The sequence below is a fragment of the Leuciscus leuciscus genome (assembly GCF_965113295.1).
Source record: "Leuciscus leuciscus genome assembly, chromosome: 9".
NCBI classification, from domain to species: Eukaryota; Metazoa; Chordata; class Actinopteri; order Cypriniformes; family Leuciscidae; genus Leuciscus; species Leuciscus leuciscus.
Window position 1 is genome coordinate 1,108,172 of NC_138733.1, and position 21,338 is coordinate 1,129,509.

At 41.4% G+C, this 21,338-nt stretch overlaps 1 protein-coding gene and 1 long non-coding RNA gene across 2 annotated transcripts in view; one reads left to right on the forward strand and one right to left on the reverse strand.

Annotated features, from left to right (window-relative positions):
- The window catches only part of LOC309506195 (uncharacterized protein), a 535,239-nt gene that overhangs the window by 283,588 nt on the left and 230,313 nt on the right, over nt 1–21,338 (reverse strand). The window lies entirely within an intron of this gene.
- Nucleotides 1–21,338, forward strand: part of LOC309506533 — a 92,363-nt gene that overhangs the window by 68,891 nt on the left and 2,134 nt on the right. The window lies entirely within an intron of this gene.

A 21,338-nucleotide genomic window follows, 5' to 3' on the forward strand; every position in this document is an offset into this window, starting at 1 on the left:
TTATTAAATAGTTCTGTGCTTTTGTTTATTCTTCAATTTGTTCACTCATTTGTTCATTATTTTGGTCTTCTGTATTTTTTTCAGTTTTTTGATCATTCTTGAAGAATAGTCTGTTTTTATCGGTATAATTTATCATGTTTTTTTTATTTTTATTTTTTTATTTGTTAATCCTTGCCTTCATTTGTTCAGTTTTGTCTTTCATTTATCTTTCTGCAAACGCAGAGTTCCTGATAATAAATCATAAAGAGGACTTGTCCTCTTTATGATTTATTATCAGGAACTCTGCGTTTAAAAATAAAGCACCATGGTACAATAATACTACGCATGTTTTAAAGAGAGAAACCCGTATTTTAGAGCGTAAATGGAAACAAACTAATTTAGAGGTCTTTAGAATCGCGTGGAAAGACAGTATGTCACGTTATAAAAAGGCCCTAAAAGCGGCCAGGGCTGAGCACCTCCGCAAACTAATAGAAAACAACCAAAACAATCCAAGGTTTTTATTTAACACCGTGGCTAGACTAACAAATAAACAGACGTCACCCAAACAAAATATCCCGTTACAGTTCAGTAGTAATGATTTCATGAACTTCTTCACTGAGAAAATAGAAAGCATCAGAACCACAATTGTAAACGTTCAATCTTCAATTGCGCCTTATAATTCAGCTTCAATTATCACCCCGCAAGAACAATTACAGTGCTTTACAACTATAGAACAAAAAGAGTTAAATAAACTTATCACTTCATCTAAAACAACAACATGTTTATTAGATCCTATACCAACTAAACTACTGAAAGAAGTGTTACCTGTAGTGGAAGAGCCTCTCTTCAATATTATTAACTCGTCTTTATCTTTAGGTCATGTTCCAAGAACATTTAAACTGGCAGTTATAAAACCTCTCATTAAGAAACCACAATTAGATCATAATAATCTAGCAAATTATAGACCCATTTCAAATCTTCCATTTATGTCTAAAATATTAGAAAAAGTGGTGTCCGCTCAACTGGTCTCTTTCTTGCAACAAAATGATATCTATGAAAAGTTTCAGTCTGGATTCAGACCGCATCATAGCACTGAAACTGTGCTCGTTAAAATCACAAATGATTTACTTTTAGCTTCTGACCAAGGCTGTATCTCAATACTAGTTTTACTTGATCTTAGTGCTGCGTTCGATACTATAGATCACACATTACTCTTAGATCGACTACAAAATTATACTGGTGTTCAAGGACAAGCACTAAGCTGGTTCAAATCATACCTATTGACCGCTACCATTTTGTCTATTTAAATGGAGAAAAATCGATCATAACTCCAGTAAACTATGGAGTGCCGCAGGGATCTGTGTTAGGCCCTCTGTTATTCTCAATATATATGATGCCACTTGGAAATATTATAAGGAAACATGGAATTAGTTTCCATTGTTATGCTGATGACACTCAAATATATATTTCATCACGGCCGGATGAAAACGCTAAATTTTCCAAATTGACAGAGTGTGTTAAAGATATAAAAGATTGGATGACGCGTAATTTTCTTTTATTAAATCCAGACAAGACAGAGGTAATACTTATCGGTTCAAAAAACCGCCCACAAAACCTCGCACAATACAACTTTAACATCATAGGATGTCCTGTTACTTTATCCTCTACAGTAAAAGACCTGGGTGTTATACTCGATTGCAACCTGTCTTTTGAAAATCATATTTCTTATGTTACAAAAACAGCCTTTTTCCACCTTAGAAACATTGCTAAGCTACGTAATATGCTATCAGTTTCTGATGCAGAAAAGTTAGTTCATGCATTCATGACCTCGAGACTGGATTACTGTATTGCTTTATTAGCTGGTTGTCCTGCATCCTCAATAAACAAGCTACAGTTAGTCCAAAATGCCGCCGCTAGAGTTCTTACGAGATCAAGAAAATATGATCATATAACACCGATTTTATCATCACTGCATTGGTTACCTATAAAGTTCCGTATTAATTACAAGGTATTGCTACTGACTTATAAAGCCCTAAACGGCTTAGCTCCAGTCTATTTAACGGATCTTCTATCGCCCTATAATCCATCACGCTCTTTAAGATCACTAAATTCAAGGCTTTTGGTCATACCTAGGATATCCAGAATCACCAAAGGAGGGAGAGCATTTTCACATTTGGCTCCAAAACTCTGGAATAGTCTTCCTGATACTGTTCGTTGCTCAGACTCGCTCTCCCAGTTTAAAACTAGATTAAAGTCGCATCTCTTCAGCCAGGCATTCATATAATCCTACAGTTCAAACTACAATCCGGCCTCTAGCTCATAAATGCCAGAGGAGAACTGTCCCCCGACTGAGCCTGGGTTCTCCCAAGGTTTTTTTTCTCCATTAGGTCACCTGATGGAGTTTTAGGACACCATTAGGTCACTTGTTGGAGTTTTTCGGTTCCTTGCCACTGTTGCCTTTGGCTTGCTCAGTTGGGGATATTTTGGGGATATTTAATTTAATTTTATCAATCAATAAATTCCTCTTGAAACAAACTTTGTTGTATTATTTTAATTTAATACTGTGAAGCTGCTTTGATACAATCTGTATTGTGAATAAACTTGACTTGACTTGACTTGACTTTGTATATATCTATCTATCTTATATCTGTATGATATGAAATAAGTTTGTTTTCATCCAATCATGTTTATAATTACATTTAGTCATTTAACAGATGATTTTTTCAAAGTGATCTACAACTGTGAGCCTGAAAGAATCAGAAAAATTAAAACCATACAGTAAAAACATTGTACATTTTTTAACAGTTTTAAAGAGGCTACATGCGATTTTCTGAAATTTAAACTCGCGACTGACACCTGTGGCCAAAAAACGGAACTGCTCTTCCTTTCTGCTCGCTCTCGTACGTGCACACTTCACAAGTCATCCGCTGCAAAGAAGTCAACATTATGTTTACAGAGGTAAGAACAGTCAAATACATATATTGTTTGAGAAACTAAGTTTGTTTGCTGACTAGCGGTGGTGGCAGAGTGATCTGAAACGTTTAACATGAACGCGCTTGACGTCACATCCGCAGTCAGCGCACGAAAAATCCGGCCCGACAGAAAATAGGAAAAATAGGATACAGGCTTATAGGTGCACCCACTGTGAGCTGACAAGGTGTCAGTATGCTCATCAGGAGATGTTTGAGTCATAAATGGTCAAATAAAAAGGCTATTGTTATGTTTATTTTGGGGAAAAAGTTGCATGTAGCCTCTTTAAAGGCACAATATGTTTGTTTTTTTTTGCTTTAAAAATAGCAAAAATCACTATATCTATGTTATATATTTTGTTTTAGTTGTGTACTTACATTATCCCGACTGTTTCCAACAACTTTCAAACCAGGAGAAATTTTAATGTAATTTTTAGACACGGCACGTTTCTTTATTTCCGCTTTGTCGCAGTCAATGGCGTCATATCCGCGTTGTCTCTGGTTTACGCTCGTACTGCCATGGTAACCAGAGCTATGAACCAGAGCCCTCTGATAGTAACCAAGGCGACAGACGTGGACAATGTAGTTCGCAATGTCTATTTGCACGCTGTTGTTGTTTCGTTCAAACATTATGGACCATGGCAAGCAGACTTTGGATAAAAAATTAGAACTAAAACGAGAATCAATATCAGCGCTGTGTTTTCGGGATGCCTAGAGCTCCCATAGACAGTATTTAAATGATAGCTCCACGTCCGAGACTTCGACCGCTTCTACATGTACTTTATTAAACAGGTGAGCACATTTACATAAAACTAATCAATGTTATATAGTTCAACAATGATAAAATGTTATAATATGATCTGTATGTTATTCTAATGTTGATCTAGCTTACTGCTAGTCTCATACAGATGAACAACAAACTAACACATACATTTCAACACACTGAAATGCAGTTTAGTGTGCTAAATGTAATGTTAGACCAAGTGAAACAGCGCTGCATTACCTCACAAGTTTAATTTGTCTAATAAACTGACCTGTGAGTAGTAATTCTGCACTTGCGTGTAGTTCGGTAGAATGAGATGTCCATTCCTTTTACATCCGCGGTAGTCGCGTCGCGTGTGGAGCTGATAGCTGTCTCTTAGAAATCCCGAACTGCTTCATATCATAGTCATGATAAAAGCATCGATGTATTCAGTCATCCATAAACATTATTAGATCGGTCGGCTTGACGTTGACGACAAGATCCATAATTCTTAGCATGTGTTGCGTCATCAAACTACGCCTTTGTTATTGTAAGACGTTAGCGACCCCTAGTGGAGAAAAAAAATTCCATACTGTACGTTTAATTTAAAAAAAATGACAACATGAATAACCATGACAACTGATTGGTGGCGGGAAAACTGAACAAAGGAACACATGTGACTGAACATGACAAACTAAAAGTCCATGAAAATGAAACGTACTCGGTTACCTAACGTAACCTCGGTTCTCTCTAGAAGAGGGAACGAGTATTGCGTAAGTTGCTTACGCTACGGGTAAAGTTGTCTTTTCTCGACATCTGAAGCCAAAAAATTATCCTTAATTTTGTATTTATTGTCAACGCAGTGCGGCAGCCAGCAGACCATAGCAGGCTGTATAAGCGTGCTCATTGGCTGTCCTGCGGCAACTGCAGCAGCCTACCAGCCCTGCGTGACGTCACGCCCTCCACGCGCCTCAGCCCGCCAGAATGGGTGGCTAACGTGTATAAAAGAAGGGCTCACAGGCTGAAATTCTGGTTTTCATAGACTGAAGCGAATAAGCTCGTGGCGCGACACGGCAGGTTACGCAATACTTGTTCCCTCTTCTAGAGAGAACCGAGGTTACGTTAGGTAACCGAGTACGTTCTCTTACGAGAGGTTCTCTCGTATTGCGTAAGTTGCTTACACTACGGGAACCCCTTGTCAACGCTGTGCGCGCCGAGCATCCACTGCATGAGTCCCAGGGAAGCCCGGGGAACACAACATGCGAGAACAGGCGGCCAGCAACGCGGGCCAGCACGTCATAAGCACTTCATAGGGATACAGAGCGGCTCTGGAGAATGCGGCCAGGAGCGCGGGCCAGCACAGTACATAAGCACATGAAAGGGAGAATATAGAGCGGCTCCGCCGGTCTATGCATAGAGAGTATAACCCCTAGCGCAGCTGAGTGGAGAATAGGCGGCCAGCAACACGGGCCAGCACCAGTGCACAAGCGCGTGTTGGGGAAAAAATACAGAGCGGCTCTATGTGTAACGTTAGTCTTGTAGATTAAGTGTTAGACAAGTGTGGGTGCGCATTTAGATTTTCACGCTTTCACTGTGTGATTTAGTTTATATCAGTTTATATCATTTAATATAGTTAATCTAATATAATATCACACAAAGAGTGCAATTTTTCTCCAGATATTAACATGATAATAAATGTGATTTAATAAATTGATAAATGAAAAGTTTACTTTTAGACACCATATTGCCTGTTTTAACTCTATTTCGCCAACGAAAATAGTTGAAAACTAAGCCATAGCACTGTATTTGCGTCTCTGAAAAACACACGAGGTATTTCCTTACTGAATTATGAAACAGCTTTTTGAACGAATCAGTTGAATCTCAATGACTCACTCATTAACAATGAATTGCTGCCACCTACTGGCGGTTTTAATTTCACATTTAAATGATCTTTTCATGTTTTAAATCATTTTATATATCAATATTAATATGTGTAAAAGCATCTAAATGCCATTTCAAATGCAGCTTCTGTGTTTCCTCTCCATTGCAAAGATTTTGTTGATACTTATTTAATTTGATTGGTAACAGCCCTATTGTGTCTTATTATTATAATTACATTTAATTAAATGTATGAAATTGACACAAAAGATGATGCATGCATATAATTAGGTTTAAAAATACATTTATAAAGGTAAAAATGCCAATGAAGGTAAAAATCTATTGAAACTTATTGGAAAAATTATTTCTCGTCACTGCTGTGAACTGACCTCCACACAGAATATGAAGAATATCAAAAACTTTAGGAGTCGGCTGTCCTCGGCAGTCCTAAACATGCCAAGTTACCAGCACAATAACACACTCAGCAAAATATTGTCTAATTATCATTATCGATAAAATCCCTGAAAATATAGAGATAATTTTTTGTCAATTTCGCACACCAATGAAGAATATTTTGGTCAATTTAGTCAGCTTTCTCAATGAACCAGAGAGAAACTTTGAGAAGAAGGATAATGGCACGGTCTCCATGCTAGCTACACTAATAATAGTAGTAAGGCTTTCCTCTGTGTACTACACATATCCATAGAAAGTACAATTTTGCCTGTATTATTGGTGTCCCCTTCAAAAATTTATCTTGAGGAAAGTTATGTTAATTGTCCCCCCCAACATTTAGATGAAATTTACGCCCCTGTCTGTATATAGAGATTTCTATTGAATAGAAATCCCGAAATACCAAGCCCACGATGAGGCCATGCCTCTAGTGGAATGGGCTCTGATGCCCAAAGGGCACTGAAGGTGTTTGGACACATAAGCTGCTGCGATAGCGTCCACTATCCATCTGGACAGGCTCTGTTTCGAGGAGGAGAGACCCCTGGTGCGCCCACCAAACGAAAACAAAGAGCTGCTCAGAACGCCTAAAGGCGGCGGAGCGCGTGATGTAAACTCTCAGCGCCCTGACGGGGCATAAGAGGTTATCACTGTCCTCGCTATCGGATGCTGGCAGAGCCGATAGGGAGATGATCTGCGCCCCAAAGGGAGTGCCGATCGCTTTGGGGACGTAACCGTGTCTCGGTTTGAGGATGACTTTGGAGTCATTTGGTCCGAACTCGAGACATGCGGGGCTAACAGACAGTGCGTGTAGATCCCCCACACGTTTTACTGACGACAGAGCTGTCAAAAAAACGGTTTTGAGCGAAAGGTATTTCAGATCCACAGATTCTAACGGTTCAAAGGGAAAAGCTTTCAGGGCCTCTAGGACCAGAGAAAGATACCAAATAGGAACCGAGGGGGGCCGCGGGGGGTTCATCCTCCTGGCTCCTCTGAGGAAGCGGATGATAAGCTTGTTCCTTCCATTGCACGGCTGCGCGTCGTCTCCGCGAACGCTGCAATAGCCGCAACGTACACTTTGAGCGTGGAAGGGGACCTGCCCTTGTCCAACAGCTCTTGTAGGAAGGAGAGCACCCGTGAAACCCCACATGTGTGTGGATCCAGACTTAGTAGCGGACCATTTAGAGAACACTGACCATTTAGACGCGTAGAGCCTTCTCGTGGAAGGAGCTCTAGACTGCGTGATCGTGTTTACGACCCCTTCTGGCAAATCAGCGGGTATCCATTGATTATCCACGCATGCAGAGACCAGCGCTCTGGATGGGGATGCCAGATCGATCCACCGGCTTGAGAGAGAAGGTCTTTCCTCACCGGGATCGGACATGGGGCTGAGTGCGACAGCCTCACTAGCTCTGGGTACCAGATTTGGTTCTCCCATCGCGGGGCTATGAGGAGCACTGAGTGGCGCGTTTCCCTGATTCTCTTGATTACCTGTGGTAACAGCGAGATCGGAGGGAAAGCATACAGCGGGCGGCTGGGCCAGGTTTGGAAAAACGTCGGGCAGTGAGCGTTGTCCTTTGACGCAAAGAAGTCGACTTCCGCCCTGCCGAACAAGCGGCACAGTAGCTGGACTGTCTGAGGGTGCAGGGACCATTCTCCCGGGGGAATGTTGTCTCTGGACAGTCTGTCTGGGCCGACATTCAGGTGGCCCGGCACGTGCGCGGCTCTCAGCGAGCGCAACGAGTGATGAGCCCACACGAGGAGGCGTTCTGTCAGTTTGCAGAGATTCCTGGATCTGACACTGCCCTGTCGGTTCACGTAGGACACCACGGACATGTTGTCCGAGCGGACTAGCACATGGTGGTCCCGTATATGTGGGAGGAAGCGCTTGAGCGTGTTCTCGACCGCTATCATCTCCAAACAATTTATGTGGAGGCATTTCTCCTGGTCTGATCACAGGCCAAAGACCGGTTTGCCCTCGAAAAGAGCGCCCCAACCTAAGTTGGATGCGTCCGTCGAGATAACTTTTCGGTGCGAGACGGCTCCCATTGTCACTCCCCGCTGGTACCAAGCGGCTGCTAACCAGGGTCTCAGTGCTGAAACGCAGCTCTGAGTCACTCTGATTCGAATGCCACCGGACGCCCAGGCTCGGTGAGGCACTCGAGCGTTCAACCAGCGTTGTAGCGGGCGCATACGCAGAAGACCTAGCTGAAGCACTGCTGCAGCTGATGCCATACAACCCAGCATCCTCTGAAATGTTTTTAGAGGTGCGGTGCTGCCCAACTGGAAAGACTCGGCCAGGTGTCGGACACGGCGCGCGCGCTGTGTCGACAGCCGGGCCGTCATTGCCACAGAGTCCAGTTCCAAACCCAGAAAAGAGGTTGACTGACTGGGCAGTAATGAGCTCTTGGTCCAGTTGACCGTGAGACCCAGGCTATCCAGGTGGCTGGGAAGCACTGTCCTGTGAGAGATAAGTTCTTCCTCTGACTGTGCTAGAATCAGCCAATAGTTCAAAATTCGCATGCCCTGACCTCTCAGGGGAGCGAGAGCCGTGTCCATGCACTACGTGAATGTACGGGGTGCTAAAGACAGGCCGCACGGCAGGACGGTGTACTGATATACCCGACCGTCGAAGGCGAATCTCAAGAATGGCCTGTGACGGGGTACTATCTGGATCTGAAAATAAGCGTCTTTCAGATCGAGGGAAATAAACCAGTCCCTCGGGCGAATCTGCGCGAGGATCTGTCGGGTTGTGAGCATTTTGAACGGTCTTTTCATAAGAGCTTTGTTCAAATATCTCAGATCCAAAATCGGTCTGAGAGCTCCGTCCTTCTTGGGCACGAGGAAGTAATGGCTGTAAAAGCCTGACTCGCTCAGAGAAGGGGGTACCGGTTCTATAGCCCCTTTGCACAGAAGTTTCGCTATTTCTGCACGAAGTAGGTGTGCTACTTCCCCATTCACTCTCGTCTCGGTCAGCGCTTGAAAGCGCAGGGGACGGCGAGCGAACTGCAATGAATAGCCTTCTCTTACTGTGCTCAGCACCCATTCTGACGCCCCTGGAATAGCTTTCCACGCTTTCGCATGGACAAACGAATGAACATGGTGTGATTATGAGTCCAGGCTGCATCACAAGTCAGACTGTTGATTGATATGATTCAGAGTGTTTGATTGAGCTCCTTCTGCTTGAAGATTGGGATTGATCACGCCAGCATTAGGTGTGAGGATCTGAAGCTGGTCATCAGGTCTGTGTGGAGGACTTGTCTGGTTCTCCTGGTCTTTGCTGAGGATCTGTGCCGATGACTGTCGAGTCCACGAGGTCTTCACAGGCGCTTTGTCTCTAGGGCTCGTCTAGTTGTCCTGGTCTCTGCTGACCATGCTTTTATTATGTCTAGACTACACTACTGTAACTCTTTATATGTGTGATTGGATCAGTCAGCTCTTCATCTCTTACAGTTAGTCCAGAATGCAGCAGCTCGGCTCCTAACTGGGACTAAAAGCGTGAGCACATTACCCCAGTTTTAGCCTCGCTCCACTGGCTTCAGGTGCCAGGATTGTTTCAGGATTGATTTGAAGATTTTATTGCTTGTTTTTAAGAGTTTGAATGGGTTGGCGCCTTCTTATTTCTCAGAGCTTTTACACGTGCGCTCTCTTGTCAAAGCACTGAGGTCGTCCAGTCAGATGTTCCTCCATGTTCTGAGATCCAGGTTAACACATAAAGGTGAGCGAGCCTTCTCAGTGCTGGTCCTGATCTCTGGAAGAGTCTACCGGTTCATATAAGAACAGCTCGGACTGATGACATGTTTAAGTCGTTGCTTAAGACCCTCCTGTGTTCCTTAGCTTTCATTTCCAGTGGAGTTTTGCTCCTGTGACATTCTCTACTGTGTTTATGTGTTTATTTGTGTGTATCCTGACATTGTTAAGCACTTTGGTCAACTGTGGTTGTTTTTAAATGTGCTATACAAATACTTTTGAACTTTGACCTTTTGACCTTTGACATTCAGGGCTGCGTTGTGCTGGTTTTAGGGTGCAGGTCCACCATCTGATCTGGATACAGACCGGAGAACATAATCCAGATCTCGCAATATTAAAACCAGACCATATTTCTCCTGGAGGTGAAAAGCTGTCAGACATCAGACGGAGTCGAGTTTGAGCTTTTACAGCGCTTGCATTATATTATTCTGTCTTTTACTGCATATAATAATTCATACTCAGAAAGTAGAACTGAAGTGATATTCATTACAAGATGACTAGTAGTTAAAACATTACATAATGTCCCTGCATTGTTTTGCATTCTGTGACTTTCAGTCGAATAAAAGACAGTCATATATTTCGTCATTGAAGATTTCTTAAAAATAGTGTTGAAATATGGTCTCGTCTCGTTCTCGTGAACCCAATATCGTGTCTCGTCTCGTTAGATCAGTGTATCGACACACTCCTAGAAGACACTAAATCTCATCTCAGCATTTCATCATTTACTCTCAACATAAAGATTTCTGAGATTTACATTTACATTTTTACATTTACATTTAGTCATTTAGCAGACGCTTTTATCCAAAGCGACTTACAGATTAGGACTAAATTAAGCGAGTCATCATGAAGAGGCAAAAACAACGCAAGTAGTGCTCAAAAAACAAAGTTCAGGCATTATTCAGAGTAGCATAAACCCGACAAGTGAGGTTTCAACTTTTTTTTTTTTTTTTTTAATAAGGTTAAGTGCTCACGGAAGAGATGGGTTTTCAGCTGTCTTTTGAATGTTGTCAGGGATTCTGCATTCCGGATGAGGGTGGGGAGAGCGTTCCACCAGCATGGAACTGTGAATGAGAATGTTCTGGAAAGTGATTTTGTGGCTTTCTGTGATGGAACCACGAGACGTCGCTCTTTGACCGATCGTAGGCTTCTGGTAGGGATGTAGACCCATAGGATTGAGTGAAAGTAGGAAGGAGCTGAGCCTGTGATAGATCTGTAAGCAAGCGTCAATGCCTTGAACTTGATGCGAGCAGCGAGAGGTAGCCAGTGCAGAGAGATGAACAGAGGAGTGACGTGGGCCCTCTTGGGCTCGTTGAAGACAAGACGAGCTGCAGCATTCTGAATCATTTGTAGAGGTTTGGTTGCACATGATGGAAGTCCGGCCAGAAGAGCATTGCAGTAGTCAAGCCTAGAAATGACCAGGGCCTGGACGAGAAGTTGTGTTGCATGCTCAGTTAGGAAAGGCCTGATCTTCCTGATGTTGTGCAGTGCAAACCTGCATGATCGAGCTGTCTTTGAAATGTGATCTGTGAAGGTCAGCTGGTCATCAAACGTTACTCCAAGATTTCTGACCGACCTTGATGGGGTGATTGATGATGACTGTAGCTGGATAGTGAAGTCGTGCTGTAGAGACGGATTGGCAGGGAGGACGAGAAGCTCAGTCTTTGCCAGGCTGAGCTGCAGGTGATGTTCCTTCATCCATGTCGAGATGTCCGCCAGACAGCTTGAGATCCGTGCAGCTACTGTGGGATCATCTGGTTGAAATGAGAGGAAGAGCTGTGTGTCATCAGCATAGCAGTGGTATGAGAAACCATGTGCCTGTATGATGTGTCCCAGAGATGTGGTGTAGATGGAGAAGAGGAGGGGACCAGAACTGAACCCTGGGGAACCCCTGTGGTCAGTTGATGTGCTTTGGATACCTCGCCTCTCCATGCGACCCTGAAGGACCTACTTGTGAGATAGCCCTCGAACCAGCGGAGGGAAGTTCCTGTGATGCCCAGTGATGAGAGGCTGGACATAAGGATCTGATGATTCACAGTGTCAAAGGCAGCAGACAGATCCAGGAGAATGAGGACTGAAGATTTGGAAGCAGCTTTTGCGATCCGTAGGGCTTCAGTGACCGACAGTAATGCAGTCTCAGTTGAATGCCCTTTCTTGAAGCCAGATTGGTTGACATCCAGCTGGTTGTTTTGAGACAAGAAGGATGTTACTTGGTTGAAAACAGCTCTTTCAAGTGTTTTCGCAATGAATGGTAGGAGCGAGATAGGTCTGTAATTTATACCATTGGAACAGTTTTGATAAAGTTGGTGGTAAGATGTTCCTTCATTAATTAAAAATAATTCACAATAATAATAATTCTATGAATTAATTAATTGTTATTTAATCATTAACTTGTTTTAAGTTATATTAGTATCCTATTAATGATATGTTAAAAATTCATTTTTTTGTTAATTAAAGGTGCATTGCGCAAGTCTCTGAGTTTTTGCAGAACTATGCCCCCTCTGGCGGCAAGCGAAACTGCAACAACAAAAGTTTTCTTTTTTTTATCTTACGTGGAGTTTGCGTTGGTGTTTGAAATGAACTACAAGCCAGTCTCTTAGAATCCATCTTCTACGGAGAATGGCGGCGAATACACAAACCTGCCAGACATAGCCAGGTGAGCGTGCCGTGAACGTGCATGACGTCACGCCCAGTCTCAAATTCCGACCCGAATCCCTCTTATTTATTTTACTGTACAGGATTATAGAGACAATCGCAATGATCAGAGAAGGGCTCATTCAGCCCATCAGGCAATTGTTTAAGCATGTATGGGTTAGAAAACGGGTATTTTTAACATGAAAAGTTGCGCAATGCACCTTTAAAGCCACACTAAGTAGAAATTGTGTTTTTGTCAAACAGCGACCCCTAGAGTCGCTGTGGAATACTTGCACTGTCGTAAATATATTATATTATAACGTTTTTACATGATTGCAGCTAAATCACAAGTAAATAGTCTATAGTCTAGGCCTACTGTATAATTTAATTTGTGTTGTTTTTATTGGAATGTAAACATTACAAAATGCCAGATAACATCAATTAAGTTAAATGTACGTCGCATTATTTCATAACATTGGCCGTTATGATGTCATTAGACATGATTATTGCAATTTATCATAATAGTTTGCAAATTGTGCTCGTTTACACTATTTACAACCTCTACGTTAGGCTTATTTATGTCCTGATAATTATGTGAGATATTGAAAGCTGTTCTCATGATATCCGCAGGAATCAACATCAAAAGGCGTTGTCTGATATCCCTCAGGACTACGTGATAAATACACCTCACAACACCTGAGTTCAGCTGGCAAACTAATTCGTGAGGCATAGCTATCTGATTTATCAAAACTATTCCATTTACACCTGGTCACATAAATGTATTTTTGCGAAACGGATTTAAATTCGATCTTCAATTCTCGCGCTATATGCAGATTTAATGGAGTGCACATCACCGAAAGCAACAGATATGAGCTGCATTTTATAGATCATCAGCTAAAATTTCAAAATCAAAGACCGCAATAAGAGAGAGCAGTAACAGCCCTGGTAAGATCATTTCGTTTCTTTACTTTTAATGATGAAGATTGTGTGTTAAGCGTCTGCGACTTACTTTCACTTTGATTTGCGATAGTTTGCATGTTGGCTTGATGCAGTTGCTCATCTGCGGTGATGCGTGTTCCAGCGCGTCGTCATATCTGGATATAACATATAGTCTATACAACGCTCTCACACGTTTTTTTTGTTTTTTTTATAGCATTTTTGGGAGGAGTACAATTTACATATGTGGTTTCAACAACCATATGCATTTACACTTGTCCAGTTTCGTCTGGAATGCGTCTCAGATCTCCTCCTGAAGTGGTTTGAGCGGTCGGATTCAAATCCGTCTCAAATGCGTTTCGGAGGGCATTTAAACCTGGACTTTTCACGATCGGATAGCTATAGCTATCCGATCTGAGAAAACGCATTAAGTGGCCAGGTGTAAACAACCCCCATGACAAAAACATACGCACGAAAGCCGAAAACAAACGCTGGTTGGCCTCTCATGTCCAAATTTGACGAAGTGGTGGGGGAAGTGACGTATGCCGTAAAGCAGTCGAATTTTGTAGTTCTTTTTGTGCTCTGGTTACTACCCGAACCCCGAAGTTACAAAGTGCCAGTAAAAGCGATACAGACCCTGTCAGGCTATGGCAGACGTGTCATTCAACCTATTGTAAGTCGATGTACCATCACAAGGATCTTGGAAATATATTATTAAGGTTGAAAAGTTACATAGTGTTGCTTTGATGAACAAAACATTTATTTATTAGACATTATTGTCCCTTTATATTATACCGTACACTCTATACACTTCAGATGACAGTCGGGACAAGATTCCCCTGAGAAAGTCTGAATTGAAATGTTTTTGTTAGTGACTTTATCATAACAATATTAAGGCACATTATTTAGGATCTATGACCTAATGTTTGAAAATAAAAACATTGTTTTGTTGTCAGGGTTCTGCCCTGGCAGCGTTGTCTGTGTCTCTGTTTAATGTATCTATGTTTATGTTGTGCTTAAACACATGGCTGTGTCTTTCTTTGTGTTTGCCATGTGCTCCTCTGTCCCTTCCTCCTTGTTTCCCGATACCACGCCCCCTTGTTTAGTTGAGTCCTTGTTTGAGTGTTAGCACCTGTCTCCTCGTTAAGTCCTTGTTTGTCTGAGTGTGCTCACCTGTTCCTCATGTTCTTGGCTCCCTTTATATGTTTGCTCTTTCCCTCTTGTGTTTGCCAGTTTGTTAAATGTTGTACCTCTGAGTACTACTGTGTTGCAGTATCGTTTCTCTTAAGTGTTTTGTTGTAAAAGTTTGTTAGTGCTCTGGTTACTGCCATTGGCTCTGTCTGTCTTGTTCCCTGTTCCCTGTTCCAGTCCTGTCCAGCAAGCAGCCCTGTTCTGAGCCTGAGATACCTGAGCGCCAAGCTGTAAGAAGTTCCTGTCTGGCTTTAGCTGGTAACCTCTGGTCTCTCTCTGATCTGCCATATCAACACTCCAGCCTACGGACAACTCATTACATCTGCTGCTCTGCTGTTGTCATTGTCTCATCTCTACCTATAGTTTGGATTGCTATCTTCTCAAACCTCGTTGTGTCATCTATTTGTCAATAAAGCTGTTAATTGTCATCCTGCAATTGAGTCCTCCTTCACTTGTAACATATTGCAATGATAACTATCAGAGAATAAGAAGCGAGGAAGAAAGAGAGAATCATGGAGAATCCTGAAGAGACGGTGGACAAAGCGAAAGAGAAGCGGAAAGGTTGAAAGAAAGACATAAAAACAGGACAACATCCCAAAAGCCTGAAATCAGCTCCACATGAAGCGCTGGTGTCGTGTCTGTCAGGGATCTCAGTAATCTGGGCAACACACGTTTCTTCAGTGCAGTCGTGCAGGTAAAGCCTCAGAGTTTGAAGAATCACACATTCTGAAATAGTTGCTGTTAAACGTGAAGAAGGTCTCCAGACATGAATGATGTGCTGGTCTCTTTCTGTTTGTATGTGAGGATTGATGAAGCAGAACACAGATGAGAAGAGCATCTCTCCATCACACCTGCACTGAACTCTCAGCTGCTACTGATGCCACACTAAACCCTGGGACAGTGTGAACGGCACAATCAGTTCTGACGGAGGGAAACAGCAGCTGGACATCACAGACCTTCATCTGTGCTTCAAACGTCTATCAGGAGTGTGTTCTCTCAGTGCTTGTGCTCCTCCACACACCAAACACTCACACATATGCTGACTGAACATCAGGCATGTTGTTATTTGATGGCAGCTGTGCTTTATGTGTGGGACCACATACATCACATTTACACATTTATATTCATTTTCATGCTGATTTCAGAGCTGAACGAGGAGTTCAGAAAAGCTCATATATCTGTCAAATGTTATATTGTAATTTCTTTATTTTACTTTATTTACCTCAGGAATGTTTGCTATGCAGCGGCGTGCGGGAAAGAAAGCTCTCGAGATGAGACCTCGACAATTATTAAGACCATATTAAGAGCACATTTATATATAGATAACCAAATGAAAAATGATTTTCATATTGAATGACAGTTACAGTACAGCTTATGTTTAGTCAAATAAAGTAGTCTATGTAATAAATAGACTAATACAATGTTTTGATTATTATTTATTAGATACATACTGTGTTTTGATATATATATATATATATATATATATATATATATATATATATATAGGCCTATTATATGATTTTAAATGTGAAAGTAAAGTAAATTACAATATTTATTTAAGTTATATCATAATCGTTGCCTTTCATTGATGACGTTGCAGGTTATTCCTAATGAGCGATTATTGTCAGCGAAGTCCACTTCAGCTGATACACCGTGTTCAGGGAGTAGGGAGCAGTGAACACTGCGTAGGGACCCTGTCGAGTGGAACGCACCTTCAGAATTGAGAAGTAAGACCAGATGTAGACACACACTGAGTGTAGGACTTGATGAAAAAGCTGCCAGTATCTTCTTCTGCAGTTTGGCTGGTGTCGCAGCATCATCTCCTTTGCCTCCTCCAGTGCAGTGGATGATGGGAATGCAGGAGGAGCTTGTGATGTGCTCTGACATTCATCCAGCATCTGAGCCACGGCTCTGGGTTTCACAGCCTCAACCTCTTCATCTTTGATGGAGCACGTTTTGAAACGAGGCTCAACAAGGGATGCTACTGTATGTTCAGAAGGTCATCAGTGGCAGCATGGTCATATTCCTCATTCAGAGAGCTGATGACAGTAGCCTTGATGGTCTTGGTGAGCTCTGAGTCTTCAGCTTCTGGTTTCAAGACCTCCTCATGAAGAGCTGCAGTTCAGGTTTCAGGAACGACACACTCACATGTTCTTCAGCAGAAAGGCCATCAGTGAAGTCAGCAAGTGGAGTTAGAGTTAGAGCCTTGCAAACAGACTCCAGGACATCAATGTCCTGCCATGAGGAGCAAGTACCTTGTTTTTTATCAGCTGATGAACTTTAGCAATGGCCTTCTCCTGCTCTAGCACTCGTGCTTTCATTGCATGGCGAGACCCTGAACTGGTGGAGATTCTGTGATCAACCTGTGCTTTGGCAGCTTGAGCTCCTCTTGAGTGGCTGCTCGTTCTCCTTTCTTTTCCATGAGAAGGAAAAAGCACTGAGCACTTTTCTGCACACACTCATGGCTCTCTGGATCCTCTGGTCTCTCATACTTTCCTCTGATGATGAAGAAAACAGAATATAGTAGTGATGGGACGGTTGATGCCGGGGCTCCGATGCTCCGACGCAGTTTTCAAAGCACTATTGTATCACACACTGTACCGATGCTTGTGTCGAAATGACAATCCCACGTGATTGATGACGTCTGAAGCTTCGAGCGTCATGCAGTATCGGAAGGTCGGGACAGCTGGGCCTCATCTGATGCAGAAAAGGGACATGATTATCGAAGAGGCATTATTTAAACGATTTAACACTACACTTCCCTATAACATCATTTATATACTGTATTTTTAAAACAGAACACAAAATATTATTTTTCAATTGCTATAATTATGATCACATACTTGTATATGTTATATTATTGCTCCATATGTGAATGCGTTGGCCAGGCTACACATGACACGAGTTGTGTCTCACTGGCAGAAATTAATTTAGATGAGATTAGACAGAACTGTATTGATCCACACTTGTATGTCACCGACTTCCGAAGCTTTGTTTTGGTCACGTGCTTTTCTGCTCTGTGGTGATTTGTTAGATATAGAGGAGAAAACAAGTGTGACCACCAGATGTCACTAATGCGCATTGTGTTAAAAGCTTCCAGTAATGAACCTTTTTTTCGGCACAATTTGATGAAAGCCTCAAATGCTTCAGAAAGCCTCGGTTTCCCATCACTAGAATATAGGCACATGTGTGCAAACTTTAGATGATTATAGAATAACTTCAAGTATTTTGTGTTGATAAATGACAATGTTATGACATATTCCAGCCCGATCTCATCCCAAGGCATCATATACTGACGCTTTTGACATTTCGTCTACATCCAACGCACATGGCACCCTTTAGCGTCAATATGAGACGCAGATACCCATAACCGAACAAAGCTCTGTGCGTGTCATATTGACGCTAAAGGGTGCCATGTGCGTTGGATGTAGACGAAATGTCAAAAGCGACGCCCTAGGATGAGAATGCGTTGCATATTCAACATAATGAGAAACTACATTTAGACCACACTAGGGCTGTCTCTTTTTATCCCACAATTCTGAGTTCAATAAAGGCTAATTCACACAGCCCAAACAAACTGACATAATCTGACTTGATCACGCCATGACAACTTCAACGCCAACAGATGATGTTGTATAACAAAGTTCAGGAGAAGCACGTTCAGATAATTATCCTAATTAACACAGGAGGAGCACATTCAGTTAATCAACTCAATTAACCATAAGAGGTTTACATACAGCAGGCTTACCTCTGATCCATGACAGTTTTACAGCATCTCTCCTCACTTATAACTAATGCCATTCATACAATGTCTTATTCAGCTACTAAAGCGTTAACCAGTTTATGCTGACACTTGTAATTGAATAAATGTTGAGAAATGATCACAAGTTACTGTTGAATTGAATAGATGCACATTTTAAAACAATAACATGTTTAACCCTCTGAGGTCGAGAAACGCGCCGACGCGTTTTGCTGGATTTTTTTCACATAGCAGCAACATAAACTTAAATTACTCCGTCATTTATGGTTATACAGAAAAAAGAAATATAAAAAAAGAATCTGTGATATTTCTACTTTTGTATGTGTCCACTTACAATCAAATCAAAACATTGTGCTTTTGTAAAATAAAGAAAATAAACAGGGTGTGCGTTCTGCCTCTCCGTCGCGGTGAACTTTTTTTTCTTGAGCACGTCTATAAACTGAAACATAACTCAGCGAATACTTCTCACACATTTATGAGCGATATAACTTTATACACATTTAAGTGTGTACTTTTAAATGATCGGATTCAAACTGAAAACAAATATTCTCTGTTTAAGTAATTTGTATAAAACCAACAGGATGTCCAGTTTCTCAAACGCTTGCTAATTACTTTTTAATTCGACACGCCCACTCGCGCAAAAGAGATTCACATGCAAATCTCCACATGGAACGCGAACGCCCTCGTTACCTCAAACACAAAACACCAAAACACTTCACAAGTCTCTGCTTTTCGTAGAGTTTGGAAGACACGCTGTGAGCTTACATGGATTTACCTCAGAAGAAGAAGAACGCGATTTGAAGACAAGAAAGATGTAAGGTAAGAAATTCTTACTTATTAGTTTATGGTATTGTTGCATAAACTTCACATTGCAGTTGAACTGTTGCTAGATATATGGTGAATATTATACTATTTAGACCCGTGTTTACTGTTAAATACTGTTTGTGGATATCTGCTCAAACATAGATATGTATAACCATAATGTTTAATATTTTGGAGCGCGATGGCGTTTGAATGTATCATATTTTGGAGCGCGCTGTGGGTTTGAGTATCATATTTTGGAGCGCGCTGTGGGTTTGAATGTATCATATTTTGGAGCACGCTGTGGGTTTGAATGTATCATATTTTGGAGCGCGATTGCGTTTGAAAGGAAAAATGCACCAAACATTAGGCTTTATGTTTTTACTATTATCTCATTTCATATCATCATAACGAATGGAAACATTTGAAGTAACATATGATAATCAATATATTTTTCTCTAGCGTAGTTGTTCTTGAAATCTTTTGGAAGATTTAATTTATTGTTATTATTATTTTATGCAGCACTGCATAGCCTATGCCTACAAGGCACAACAAACCTGGTGTTCATTTTATATTGTTGGAAACGTGTGTGTCTGTGTATTCTGTGAATTTTAAAAAGAAATTTTAACCAGAAAAATCTAAAATCTATTCCCAAAATCGTGCAGCCCTATAGTTTCTCTTGATATCAGTATGTTCACAGTTTTTTCATTTTTTTTTTCTTTCAGGGACCAGATGCAACTGAGTCCTGCTGACTTCAACATTCACATGAGTCTCTGTACATGAACATGGTAAAGTGAAAATCAAACACCTTGGAAATGAAAGGTATGTTTTTAGGAATGGCACAAAGGTCTCTGTCTTTGGATCATTGTTTTCAATGTGCTCTTTTGTCATTTGTATTTTTGGAATGTGTTGTGTTGTAAATAAATCCAAACAATCTAAAAGCCATTCTTTTTTAAATCTCCTCATTCTTTGTGCAAGGTTGCTCTGAATGACAGGGCCTGATCGCTCCTAATAGGGCAGTTAGGGGAGTGTCTTTGTCTTTCTCAGGTGTAAAAAGCTTACATATTCATGAGATGATCACGCCTCTTCGCATATGGCTTTGTCACACAAAACACGTCTTAGAAATTTTAAATCAATATATTGTCTTATCTGAATGAGCAGTCAGGGTGATTTTCACATAGTTTTGGAGCAAATATTCTAGGCTATGTCATACAATTTTCAAAAGTCTTGTGAAGAAATAATCAGTATGGGTTTCATGGCCTTATTTCAGTGAGAATTTTTTTTTGTATTTTCACAAACCACGCATAAATGTCATTATCTCAAAACTACAAACTTTTACATACATGCTGCTGATATATTATTGTAGCAGAGTTTGTGCTGAATACAGTGTAATTAGACTTTAGCCATGAAAATGTCACTAGTAACAGAAAAAAACACAAATGTCAGAGCATGTCAGAACACCTCCAGAGCCCAGAAAACAGCTCAGACCTCAGAGGGTTAATATATATGCTCTTTATTTATCAAATGGCATCAAGCAGGGCTAGATATTTTTTTAGTCACTGCCTTTAAAGCGCACAAACTCACACAAGTTGATGTGTGTTGGGGCAGTGTGAATACGACAGCATTTTTCCATTTAAATACACAGTCAAACTGAATAATGAAGAAAACACAGAACTGATCTGACCTGAGATCAGCTGAGAGAGTCGCGACTGCTGCTCCTTCACTGGAACTGACAGACGATCAGACACTCGTGAACCACTGCATCAACACAAGCTCTAGTGTCTTAAACTGCCCTATCATGCTGTTTTACACCAGTCATATCAGGATATTTTCAAACATCATTATTTGGTGTATTTGGTGTAATAGAATATGTTACCATGCTTTAATGTCATAAACACATTATTTATTCACATACTGTACATTATTGTAGCTCCTGTTGTTCCTACTGTAGTCGATTTCTACAAAGCCCCTCCTTCTGGAAAGCTTAGTGTACTCTGATTGACCAGCTGACCCAGTGCGTTGTGATTGGCCAAACACCTGAAGCGTGTGTCGGAAATGTAACCCTTACCATAATCACAAGCTTCAGCTTCCAAAGACAGTGAATAATGTCGTCAGTTTTACCATCACACCATGAAAATGCAGATGATCAAGCCGATCGATCGGATACTCGTATGTATTTACAGAAACACAAGCTGCAGTTCAGCTGAACGTTACAAACGCCGCAAGTGTGAAACATGTGCTAGTGGTAAACAAA